The sequence below is a fragment of the Pantherophis guttatus genome, chromosome 1 (assembly GCF_059756535.1).
Source record: "Pantherophis guttatus breed Tessera chromosome 1, ASM5975653v1, whole genome shotgun sequence".
Lineage (NCBI taxonomy): Eukaryota > Metazoa > Chordata > Lepidosauria > Squamata > Colubridae > Pantherophis > Pantherophis guttatus.
In genome coordinates this window covers 168,472,494-168,485,347 of record NC_142063.1, presented here as the reverse complement: position 1 = coordinate 168,485,347, position 12,854 = coordinate 168,472,494, and the positions used below count along the sequence as shown (strand labels likewise).

At 40.2% G+C, this 12,854-nt stretch overlaps 1 long non-coding RNA gene across 2 annotated transcripts in view; it reads left to right on the top strand.

Moving 5' to 3' along the window:
- The window catches only part of LOC117673092 (uncharacterized), a 73,200-nt gene that overhangs the window by 42,700 nt on the left and 17,646 nt on the right, over nucleotides 1-12,854 (top strand). For both annotated transcript variants that reach the window (XR_015731845.1, XR_004593444.2), the window contains exon 2: nucleotides 12,335-12,464. This is a non-coding gene — a long non-coding RNA (uncharacterized LOC117673092). The remainder of the gene's footprint in view (nucleotides 1-12,334; nucleotides 12,465-12,854) is intronic.

The window sequence follows — 12,854 nt, the reverse complement described above, 5'->3', positions numbered from 1 at the left end:
CCCTTCCCCCTCAAAATTAGAGAACCTTAGCCCGAGTGTTCATCTTTTCACAGGGAAAATACACCATTAATATATTATGATCAAAAGTTAGACTAATGGAGAAATCCCAGGGCATATATATACCATCCTGGAAGTAGGGTGGAGGCTTGAAGAAGGGCTCTTTGGCCAGTGAGGGGACTGAAAATGCTGTTGCCCCACAGGCCTTAAGAGGTTTGTCATGGGAACCATCTTGCTTATAAACAGATTTGTTTCATTTTTGAGGCTTTCATCAGAGAAGGGCCAGGATTTCCTGAGGCCTTGGGATGGGAAGCAAGATTCCATTTTGCCTGGAATCCCAGTGGGAGATTTGCCAGAAGACCTGCTCTTGTCCATCAGCTGGATTGGCTATGCTATGTGATCAGGACTTTGGAGGATGTGATATTAAGGTGATGCGCAGCTACCATTCAAATTGCATTAGTAGTAGGGGGCTGGGCAGCCATACACCAATTGCAAAGAAAGGGCTGAGCCACCTGCAGAGAACCTCCAGCTCTAGTTCAAAATATCTGTAGTGGAACAATAGACAGTTTGGAAGGAAAGCCTATGAACTAGACAGCTGCTGTTGGCAGAGGCAGCAATTCTAGAGTGCATTTGGGGGTGGGGCTCTGAGGTTCAGTAAAAGTGGCAAGAAATGTCCGAAACTGGCAAAACAGCAGCAGCAACAACAACAAATCCTGGCCATGTGACTAATGGGATGCTGCAACCAGTTATAAAGGTGAACCGGTTGCCATGCGCCCAAAATGTGATCATGTCACTACAGTGTGTGTGTGTATGTGTGTGTGCATGTGTGTGCGTGGCACAATGTTTATGTTGACCAGAAGTATACCTGTGCTCATCATAATTTTGAATGGTTGTTAAATGACCAGTTGTTAAATGGAAGGCTACCTGTACTAGAAACATCTATTAACTAATGGGCTGCTGAGCTGCAGGTGAAAGCTGACCAGCCTTGGTTAAATAAAACTGTAAGCCAGCACTGCTTACATTTACTAGCTTTCGTCTTCCCTCCCAATTCATTTTTTCCTTTAATACCATGTTGATTAGAAGCCTGCTCTATTTTCGGTCTGATTATTTGCAGAACTTAAGTAACTTTCTATAATGCTCGGATATATTGAACTGTTTAGAAGATTATGAGAACTGAAATGCAACACAGTCTGTAGTAGTCTGCTTTAGAGAACATTTAGAGATGATGATGATGATCATCATCATCATCACCATCACCATTGTTGCCATTGCTTGCTTGATTTTTTTTTTCTTGATTTTTTTTTCTCTAGCCCAACTGTTTGGCCTGCAAACCACATAGAATTGCAACATCATTTATGGTTCTAATGCCCTGAGAATTACTTTGTCTTGTAATCTGAACTATCCAGCATTAGTGCTGGCATTACAACGTCTCATTTGGGCTCCAAACCATATCCAACAGTCACAAACACAGCCTAGTCTTCAATAGAGCCCTCAACCAGATATGACAGAATCTCTTCCTTGTGGAGGGCCTTTGGTTCATTAATCACTGCAAAACAATTATTGTGTTGAGTGGTTCTTTTTATGTCTCCATGGGTGGCTGTGCACCCTGATCTTGGGGGAGATGTCAACAGCAAGTTACCCTTGTTCTAAGTGGTACTCTAATAACCAGACAGCCAAACACATTTCTTATCTTGTGGATATCCTCTTCTCTTTAGAAAGCAGCTTCTTGGCAAGGTTCTTCCTCAATCAATGTTTCAGGATTTTAATATTAAGTGCTTTCATCCAGACAGGTCCCCCTTTCTCCTGCCTCTGCTTGCTTGCTCTCTCTCTCTCTCTCTCTCTCTTGCCTTCAGCCAGCACCTTCATCCCTCTGCAGCATGACTGCTGCGCTCTGATTAAGTGCCCATTAGCATCACGGTGGGCTTTCCAAGACTGTGTCAATTAGAATGATAGACACCATGATTAATTTGCATCCTGGAGGAAGTAGATAATGCCTTTTTAAAAGTGACTTTTAATTAGGGAAAAATAAATACCAAAATGGGCTGTAATGGCTTATTTTGAAAATAAGGAGCTGTAACTTGGCCGTCTATAAGACTTTGTTCTTGTAAGACAGAGAGGAAGTCTGATGGATTACAAGTGGAGGGCAAAGGAATCTGATCCTGGTGGGCTTCAGAGCCCTGACCGCCTTCAGAGCCCTGACTCCAAAGAAAGTTTTTAATCACGTTTCCTCCTGGAAACGGGAGGAGCCCAGAGAATTAAGATAATTTGCAGTGGTTTCGCTATTCTTTTATCCATGACCCTGTCCCCATGTTATTCAATCATGTTTCATCTTTTAATGCATTGTTACAATCTTCCTTGGAAGGGCTAACTCTGTAAGGCAGGTCATAACAAAATGAAAATTGGAATTGTAAGAGGAAAAATAAATTCTGTTTCCCCTCCCAATCCCTGACCAAATTATAAGTACACTGGTCCCCCTCCAAACAAACAAACAAACCACTAATAATGTTTCACAATTAAGGTATAAGTCATAATTACCTGGGAGGAGGGAAAACTCCCTTGAATTTTTAGTTCTTACATCTGATGGCATCATTTCAATTTGTAAACACACTGAGTTTAACCAAAATTCTTCAGCTCAATGAAATGCTGTGTTTCACTTTTAATTAAAAATGAAAAGAAGCTTGTAATAGGCTATCATTTAATTTTGGTGGTGCAAAGCACAGTTCCTCAAAGTAAAAGAAGCCCCAGCTTGGTTCTTTGTCCTATTTTTTGATCTATTCATTTATGTATACAGACATCCTACTTGACACACAAGTACACAAGTCACATGATCTCCATTATAGTCAACTGTCACAGGCAACAATATTAGTGGACAGTCTTGTTTTTGCCACATTCTGTTGCTGGACCAGAGCTTGTCGATTACATAGTATTTTATCATGGGAAAATAATTCCACATTGAGAGAGAACAACAAAACTTTTGAAGATGCCCTGTCCTCCTCCTTCTCAACACTTAAACCAATGAAAATGTTTACAAAAGCCTCCCGAAGAATAGTCTGGTCCAGGTCTATTGTCCAGGTCAAGTTCATCGTCAGGAAAATGGAGTCTTTTTTCCACTCCATGTCAACACACATTTATCTTAATCACAAGGCTGCCACAAAGAAGATAGAGTCAAACTATTCTCCAAAGCACCTGAGGGCAGGACAAGAAGCAATGGGTGGAAATTAATCAAGGAGAGAAGCAATTTAGAACTAAGGAGAAATTTCCTGACACTTGGAAAAAATAATCAGTGGAACGACTTGCCTCCAGAAGTTGCGAATGCTCCAACACGGGAAGTTTTTAAGAAGATGTTGGATAACCATTTGTCTGAAGTGGTGTAGGGTTTCCTCCTGCCTAGGAAAGGGGGTTGGACTAGAAGACCTCCAAGGTTCCTTCCAATTCTGTTATTCTATTTCTATTCTATTTATAAAGCAGTGGCAGAGGTCTGCTCAGTGAGGCTATTTGCCTTATGGATGCAAAGGTACCTTCTGTATCTAATAGTAAATTGTTAGGAGGTATCTTTGGGTACGTGATTTGGGAGGGATTATGTTGTTATGTGGTATTAAGATTGTTGCAGTTCCTTCAACTAAGAAATATCTAATATGGGACTACAATACCTAGAATGTTCAGAAGGGGGCAGCATTACACCTCAAATTAAATGTGTGTCCCTTTCTATTAGGCTGATAAGAGTAGAAAGGATAGTCTTCCATCCAGGCAGGAAAAACTCCAAAGCGCTTTGCTAAATAACATTTCCTGAACACAAATCCTATGGTTTGGGGATGTTAAAACCAGAATTTATACTCAATCTTGACATAGTAAATCCATAATCCGGAATTACAGCCGTTTTCATGGTGTCGTGTAATATTATCTTCAGCCCACGCACGGCAAGCTTCAACTGGGCTCCATATTCCAAATTGGTGAGGCTGGTGAATTCAGGACTACAGTAACATCAACCTTAATGGGCTGAGATTAAACAGAGTGCTTTGTTTAAAAGCAACACGGAAATCATATTGAACTAAAGCTAAAGGTAAAAAATTAATTAGGTCCAAACCTGACTTTTCTTAGCCAGTGTTCTAGTTTCCACCTCTAAAACCTGACTGCACTTCTGCCATCAGAGGAAATCTCTGTTGCTTGTCAGCCACAAGGCGAGCTCAATGAGTTTTCTTGCACCTTGCCACACTTACCCTGTTGGATCAGTGAGGGCAGGGCATAAACAGAGCTGCTCGTTGCTCCAGGTAGCAGGAGAACTGCCAAACTTAGTTGAGGCCATTGTTTCAATTGTTTTGTTCGAGGGGAGTGGGTAAGAGAAATTTGTGACCACCCACCTTTAATTAAAACTTGCTTCTCTTGGTGTTTATCAACGACCCACACATATCCCAGAATTGGCCCAGACATAGCTCATATTTGTCTAATTAGTAAAAGGAGAGCCAGCCAAATGGCTGGATTTAGTCAAGAGGCTGTGTAACTCCCCCCCCCAATCACTTTGGGATGCTATGTTATATATCTCATGGCTGCCAAAATGTTTGTTTTTACTTTTATCCATATTGAGCTCCATCATGTCACAGGCTGGAATGTTAGGCAGAATTTAGCTATTTGAGGAAGAGTTTCTAGTCCTTATGACTGGGATGCTCAACATTTCGTGGCTAAGAAATGTATGTGTTTTTTGATTGGCTGCCAGAAGCTGTATTCCCAAAGGCGGTGGGTAATTGGACTTCAAATTATACGTAATCTGATTGGTAGAGGGGTGCAGCATTTGAGATTCGAGCACAAAAGGCTTCTTCAGAGCAAGGGGGCTTGCGTGGCTGCCCCTTGCAGTTGCCTCAGGATCCCAAGAACAAATGCAGTTGCTTAAAAATCCAAAATGAGGCATGCCATGTTCATGCTGTTCAATGTTCAATCTCAAAACACTTTTTTTTTTGCCCTTGAATCCAAAGTGCTGCAAAACGTAAGGATTGCTCCTTTGTGGACGTAATGACTTCTCCTGTCTGTCATATTCACTACTTCAAATACTTCAAGTACACAGACTCATAGGAGTCTGAATTGTGCACTGCTCTTCTGTGAACAAAAAGTGTGCCAGAGCCTTAGGATCCTGCATTTACCAGCTTTCCCAGGATGTATTTAGGCACACAAGGAGGCAACAGGCGATTTGCATTGCTCTCTGAGTGCAGCTTCCATTACAGACTACCTCTAGGATAGGGGTTCCCAAGCTTTTCTATACCCTGCACTCCTAGAACGCTTCTGATATATTCTGGCACCTCTTAAAAAATAAATAATTATATGCATATACCATATTTTTCGGAGTATAAGACACACCGGAGTATAAGATGCACCTTTAGTTTTTGAGGAGGAAAATAGGGGAAAAAAATCTGCCTACCAGGTATTCATCTGGCTAATCCTTAGCCTGGTCAGTTTCAGCACATTAGTTCGCTCGCTGGTTTTGAGGTTGGGGCTAAAAAACAGCTTCTAAAGCACAGCTGATTGTCAGAGGTAGCAGCACTTAGAAAAGCAGGCAAAGCATGGAAGATCGCGTTGGGGCTGAAAAACAGCTTCAAAAGCACAGCTGATCTTCAGAGGGAGCTCCAGTGACTAAAGCAGGCGAAGCATGAAGGGGTAAGAGAAGGCAGCAGCTGTTCCAGGTAGCCATTTTGGGCACCACGCACTCAAGGTTACTTTCGGAGTATAAGACGCATCCAAATTTTAAGCGTCTTTTAGCCTCCAAAAAATATGGTAATTATACATATACACTATAATTTTGAAACTTCTAAACCAAAGTTTTCATACCCCCGGTTGGGAACCCCTGTTAGGAAAACCATGGTATCCTTCAACTGCAGTGGCGGTTCTGCTGTTGTCTGAGGTGGACTTCAAGTTGTGCTCTTCCAACTTGCTCTTTAAAAATCCCAAGTGCCCCTCAAACTATTTCTTAACAGGAAATCCTGTCCCCAACAGTCCTTGAAGAAATGGAATCTTTTTTCCTTGTTGTTTCTCTGTCACAAAAAGAAGTGAACGCTTCTAAAGCAAGCAGAAATTTCCCTGCATGTGTTTCCCCCCGCCTCCCTTCTGATCCTTACTTACACTTACACTCCAGGAAAAGTTTCTTCTTCATCTAGGCATCTTGTGGCGAAACACAGAATGTGCCAGAAGGTGGACTTTTATTTCAGTGCATTTCAATGTGAAAGATATGAGGGAACTGAATGGGAATAACAAGGAACCAACTGGATTTACAAGAAAGGTGATAAAGTGCAAATGCCAGTGGGGTTTGTGGGATGTCACTGTGTGGTATCTGAAGGTGAGGTCTCAGAGCTTAGCCTGATGCTCCTCAGCTTCATTCAGAAGCTTTCAGCAACATATCCATTTAAATCTCTGCCTACAACAATCTGTTCCTGATCTTACCAGCCCACAAGTAAAAGCAGCAGAGCCTTTTATTCCACTCATAGATTCATGCTAACTTAAACAATTTGCTCTTATAGAACTGAAGCCTCAACCACACACAAAAGGGCATCCCTAAAGAAAAGGGATAGTTTCATTTGCTCACAACTATGCAAATTAAGGGAAATGTACATTAATCCGTATGATATTCAGAGGGGCGTCATTTTAGAAATGTGTACTGTATACCAGGAAAATTATGAATGAAAACAACGCAACTTTGAAATGCCTGCAGAAATGTGATAGGAGAGAATGTGTTGTAAACCAACGTGGAAATGGTTTGAAATGAATTTTAAGAACCTGACCAAACTGAGGTTGAAGTGTAGGGAAGATGAAATGGGGAATGGGAGAGATCCAGGGGTCTGGATCTGGCACCACCATCCCTCTTCAGTCCCCTGAACTGCTGGCAGAGGCCCTTGGCTGCCAGAACCTCCATTTCTAGATAGAGAGAAAGAACACTCCATTTCAGAGACCACCCCCCCCGCCAATAAGCCCAGTTTTAAGTAAATGCATTATGATCATAAACATTTTAAAAGAAAGGAAAAGCTTCCATGTCAAAAGGATGGGGTTTTTTTCCCCCTACCACTTGCAAAATATTACAGATCTTTTGGCCTCTTTATCAGAGGCTTCCAGGGATCCTCCATAACTGCTTTCTGCCCATGAAAAAACATTTCTGAAGTGACTTATGGCTCCGAGGCCAGGCTACAGGCTCTTCCTTGAGTTTTACCAATCTTTTCAACCAGGAACATCAGTTTGCATGCACGGCCAAAGGCAGCCAAGATGCCTAGTTTTGCAGTTTGCTTTTATAACATCTTAATATAAATGTGTATTATCTTGTACCATATCCTTAAATAATACGAAACAATATCTCTTTAAAGGAAGCTATTTCTGCTTATTTCTTATCATGCTTTCCCCCCCTCTCAGATTGTGCAACATTCAATTATCCCCTCCCCCACAAATGTCCATCCACTGGATAAAATATATTACTACACTTAAGAACGGCTAATCTTGTACTGTAAGGGAACTGGTTTGATTATATATTTAAAATAATAGCAATCTGATTGGTATTTATTTTCTAGAATAAAATCAGATATCAACAATTAACAAGAAAAATATTAATATTTCAAGTGAAGAAAGAGGAAAATATACCAAATTCTGCAATAGAAGTTAATCCCTAAGTGTACGTGTGTATCTACAGACACTTTACATACTTACTAACAGACAAGAGCTCACATGGCTATGTAAGATCAGTTCCAGACACACATCTGGGCCACTCTCAATATTGTATAATGACCTTGTGACCTTCATTGGCATCATGAATGCTTTCACTTGACGAAAAATGTTGCTTTCTCTGGATGAGCCCAGTCTGCATGCCTGGACTTGTATACAGATGAGTATTCTCACATGCATTAGCAGGCAAGATTTCACTGTCTGCTATTCCTGAATTAAAAAAAAAAAGATTTCAATACTGATTCAGTCAGCAATTATAGATAGAAAAGACACTGACAGACTTCTAAAATGTTAATGAGAAACTATTTCAAATTGGCAATCTTGGATCCCCCTGCAACATGCCACTGATACATCCACCTGGCAGTTCCATCAGTCTTGGAAAACCGAGCCGATTAATCCCCTAAATCAATCAGTTTGGCTCCTGCCAAGGACCTCCTGCATTTGGTACTCACTGACTGGGTGGAGCATTGGTTAGAGCAAAAAGGGGAAGGTTGGCATGGCCAGTGAACATAACTTGCAGTGCAAAAGAGTTTATTGGGAGAAACAGGGCACCCTCCAAAAAAAGTTTTGAAATAAAAATAACTTATTATATCAGGCTAACAAAATCTTGAATCCTCCCAGCCCAAGAGTTGCTGATCATAATCCAGTTCCTTAATTATAAAAACTCAGGAGTTCTTATTCTATTTATTGTTTTATTTATCTTGCTGATAGGATTTTTACTTGGAAGTAAACCAGCTCGAAGCACTTTGTAGATGAAAGAAAATAAATATACACATGGGACAAAAATAAGAGAACCAATTTGGTGTAATGGTTTACGGCAACCAAGCTAGCAACTGGGAGACTGTGAATTCTAGACCTGCCTTAGGCACGAAGCCAATTTAGGGCTAGTACCTCTCTCTCAGCCCTAGAAAACAAGCAATGGCAAGCCATTTCTGAAAAATTTTGCCAAGAAAACTGCTGGTGGTCCAGGCAATCACCAGGGGTCAATATTGATTGAAGGGATGGAGGAGGAGGAAGAGGAGGAAATAGAAGAAACAGTGGAAATTCTTGCTCTTGAACAGGTGGTAAAAGGGAGGCTTGCAGATTTTGTAAATGCTGAGCAAGTGAGGCCCGAGGGAGTGTGACACTCCGTAGGGAGTGTCACCAGTGCTTAGGAGTAATGCAGGAGAAGGCCCTTTTGGTGCATCAGAGAAGCCTATGAGTGTTATTGCATTATAGAAGAGCAGCTCTTGCAAATGTTAGCAGTGGGACTGGATTAAAACTGGAGAGGCAGCCCCTCCTGCTGTTTAGGGCTTTAAAGGTTAATATCAGCACCTTAATTTATGCTTGGAAAGCAATCAGCAATTTTAGGGTTACATATTGTATATTTTCTTGCATTTATTTGATTATATGATGCAATGCTGCATGTGGTAGGTCATGGCCTTTGGCTTTTATCATAAAAGTAACCCACAGAATAAAACACAGCTTATTCTAGTTAGGTGCCATTCTATCGTCAGTTTCTATCTGATAGTTCTAAAGTCACTTTTCAAGCCTTCAAATCCTCTAACGATTTTGTTCAGGGATGATTTCACCCGTTAAGTCAGTGCTTTATTGCTCCGGTATTATGAGTTGTGTACAATTAAGGAAAGAAAGAAATGCCTATATGCCACCCCCACCCCCCAATTCTGAGTTCACTGTGAATATGGCTTAATTTGACAGATGGTTCTTATTATACCGATCGAGGGGGGAAAGCAGTTGAGGAAGAGGTCGGCTCAAGGGGTTAATCTAATGGGGTGGTTAAAAGACCGGCCTTGGAAGAACCAGAAAGTTGTCCCTGCTTTAAATCACACCTAAGTCATGAAACCACACACACACCAGAGTGGGGGGGATGCTATTTGCTCAAGGAACAAGGGCTGCTTCTCCCTGTGATGTATAGCCTCATCCATAGGATATTTTTTTCTTGGGACATTAGCTTGCTGGGAAAATGTTCTCCTCTTGTCCCCATATTATTTTCATTTCTTTTAAAAAGCAAAGCCAGGCAAATGCATTTGTGCCACTGCTAATAGCAAGACAGCACCATATTTGAATAGACCTTAGGATGAGGTTTACACAGTTTATGAATATTTGGAATGGTCAAATATTTGCAATGGTAGTACTATATACTTATTGCAAAGTATGAAAGGAATGTGCTATAATCCCAATCACCAAAATGCTACTAACTCCCATGATAATATTGCTCTTTCTGTACAATCTGAGGTGAATCTACCTCTAAATGTTGCATATCTGAGTCTCCCCTTTGGGGTCATTTTTGGATCATCAGGTAGTGTATAGTGAGGATGAGCATATTAAGAATCCAATCCATCCATTGCTTAGAGCCCTACTGGTACTTGCTCAATCCAAGTAAGATGATGTTTCAGTTATAATATTATCCTAGAAGAATTGGGATGAGGCCTAACTGTTTTTAAGGCCTAAAGTCCCTGTAAAAGATTGTAACATGTACGGCAAGTTTTCACTGAAATCAAGCAGTACTGTACAGTTTTTTAAAATGCTGTGAGATTCTTGGCTTGACAATCCTCTCCTTCATAGCACAGTAAAAAGTATTCTTTAGTGTTTCAGAAATATTTAATACAGTTGTCTATTCCTCCTCACCCCCATTCAATAATATTTCACAAAAGGACCCAGCATTTCAAAACTGACATTGAGTAAAAGGAGGTAGAGCGCTAAAATATTTGATTTGCAGATCTCAAGGTGGATAATTTCACCTTGAATTATATATCAAAATCCCCTGTTTCAGCATAAAAGCTGCCTATGTGCACATTTAATGAATGAGGCCCTTTATGCCTGCAGTTGGATTTATACATTCCATTAAACATGATCTTCACAGGCCAATTAGTGAGTAATTTCACCCTGGCTTGTAATATAGCTCAGTTTATAGTCAATGATAGTAACATGTATGTAAACCATGCTTTTAAGTAATAAACATTATGTGCTTCTGGATTTTCAGTAATGCGGTGGATGGCTCTTCCCCGACTGGCAGATTAAAAACTGAACAAAATTGGGGATGCCAATGAAATGTTTTGATGTGAAACTGAGCACAATCTGCTTGTTTTTGCATATTCTTTTAATATTTTATATGGCTACTGCTTTCAAAAAGGCAGCCTGGCTGGTCTTATGTTTTGTTTCTCTGAGTAAGAAACTGCCCCATCTCTGCATCAACTGGCCTTTTGTCCTACTGGTGAAGAAGTAGATTAACATCCATGCCTCCTAATCAGCATGTGACAAATTGAGTTCCAGCAACATTTGTTCCTCTCCAAATTTCTTATGAATACCTTGTCCCTCTTGACCAAAAAAAACCCATCTCCATGGAGTTATTAGGAACTAAACATGACTCAAGGGAGATTTTACTTTCCTTTGGCAGGAAATTGGGTCAGAATTTATTACACTCTGGAAATTGTAAGATTTAATTAAATCATTTTATATGATTATATAATAAATCATACATTATATATGATTACTTAGTAAACTTAGTTCTGTGCTAGAAATCAACAGTGTAAAACATATCACTTATGGTGATTTGCAAGGATTTTTGTTTTGTTGTCATATAGGACAGAGCTATGTCCACAATTATTGCTTTAAAAAGAAAAAGTAAAAAAAAGCAAATTGCATGGAAGCTGAATTGTTTTATAATGGCGTATATTTAAATGTAAACCATTAAGAAGTTTCTCTCTTAAGAGATGACAGCAGGTAAAAGGAACACATCTGAAACTATGCAAGAAAGTCCTGAATAAATGCTGTCTTTTTTCATTCTTTCTGACTTGGAAGCCAAAAGCTTTCCTACCTTCATATGCAGTTGCCTTTTTATTTAAGAAGGAAATGGCACCATTATGCCGCATACAAGGGTTCTCTGATTTCTTTTAGGTTTCTAGGAAAACATGACCCAAAGAAAGAAATTTGATTATCTACCAGGTTGAAACAAGGCATTGCTTTTACCACAGCTGTATAACTAACTTATGTCTAATTGTTTGAGTCTTCAGAAGAGTCGGAGTTTTTATTGTCTTGCTCGCCACACAATGGGCTGGGCCAGTGAAAGAGTTCTAAGTTTTCAAAGGCGAGAGTTTTTGAGTGTCTGCCAGCACAGATCTATTTTAACAAACAAGCTGCAGGGTACTTATTAGTTGGCTGTGGTTTGCAAGCCATGAAGCCTCTGGAGTCAGGTCCCCTGATCAAATAGCGGATTTCTGTATATCACTGAGGGCATTAGATGAAAAGTGAAGCATAACTGCATATAAATATGGGTTTTGGTTACGCTGTTGTAAATGACTTTCTGCTTGGAACTCTAGCAGACAAAATATTAAACATTAGTCAAACCAATGCTTGCTTCAGATTGCTTCATTTCAGATTTCCTGGTGGGGTATAGAGTGCCTAACAACTTCATGATCAAGTGCAAAATAGCTGAAGTGTTACAGTATAATATAGGCTCTGATTCTTAACTTGGAATAATTACACAATATTTCTTCTGTAAATAACGAAGACACTCTTGATACACATACATCAATGCATGCAGCTGTAAACATTTCAGAGTGGTTCCAGAACATGTAGGGAGTATAGGGACCTGCCAAGTACTACCTGACCAGTCTGATCCATATGTTTCTGCTTTCTCTTGCAATGACAGCCTACCAGAACATGTGAAAGGGAGTGGCAACTCTGTTGTGATCCAGGATCTGCTCTGCTTGTGATTCTAAATGCTCCGACTGGATCCGAGTAATCTTCAACAATCCATCACTGTCCTCTTTAACATTCAGGTTTGTAGAAAGGTTTGGGATTTTCTAGAAGGCCTGTGAATTGCTCTATTCTCAATCCAATTCCTTCTTATAGATGAATTTTCAAATCTTACCTGTCTATTCCAAATTCCAGATTGGTGAGAATTCCTACCCACATAGTCCCTCAAAGTATCAGCCAAGTTTGGTTTAGAAAACTAATGAAATCTTAGAGTGCTGAAGCATTAAGAACCATCAAGACCAGTTCTAATATTAGAGAGAAAGAGGAAGCTACTTCAAAAGTGACCCATGGCGAGGAAGAGGGGTTGGGAATAGTTTGGGATGGGCCAAAGTATTAATTATTTATTGTGGTGATACCCTCTCCAGATGGTTAATGCAAATCCATTCCCAGTGTTCAAATAAGATTGAAATCTG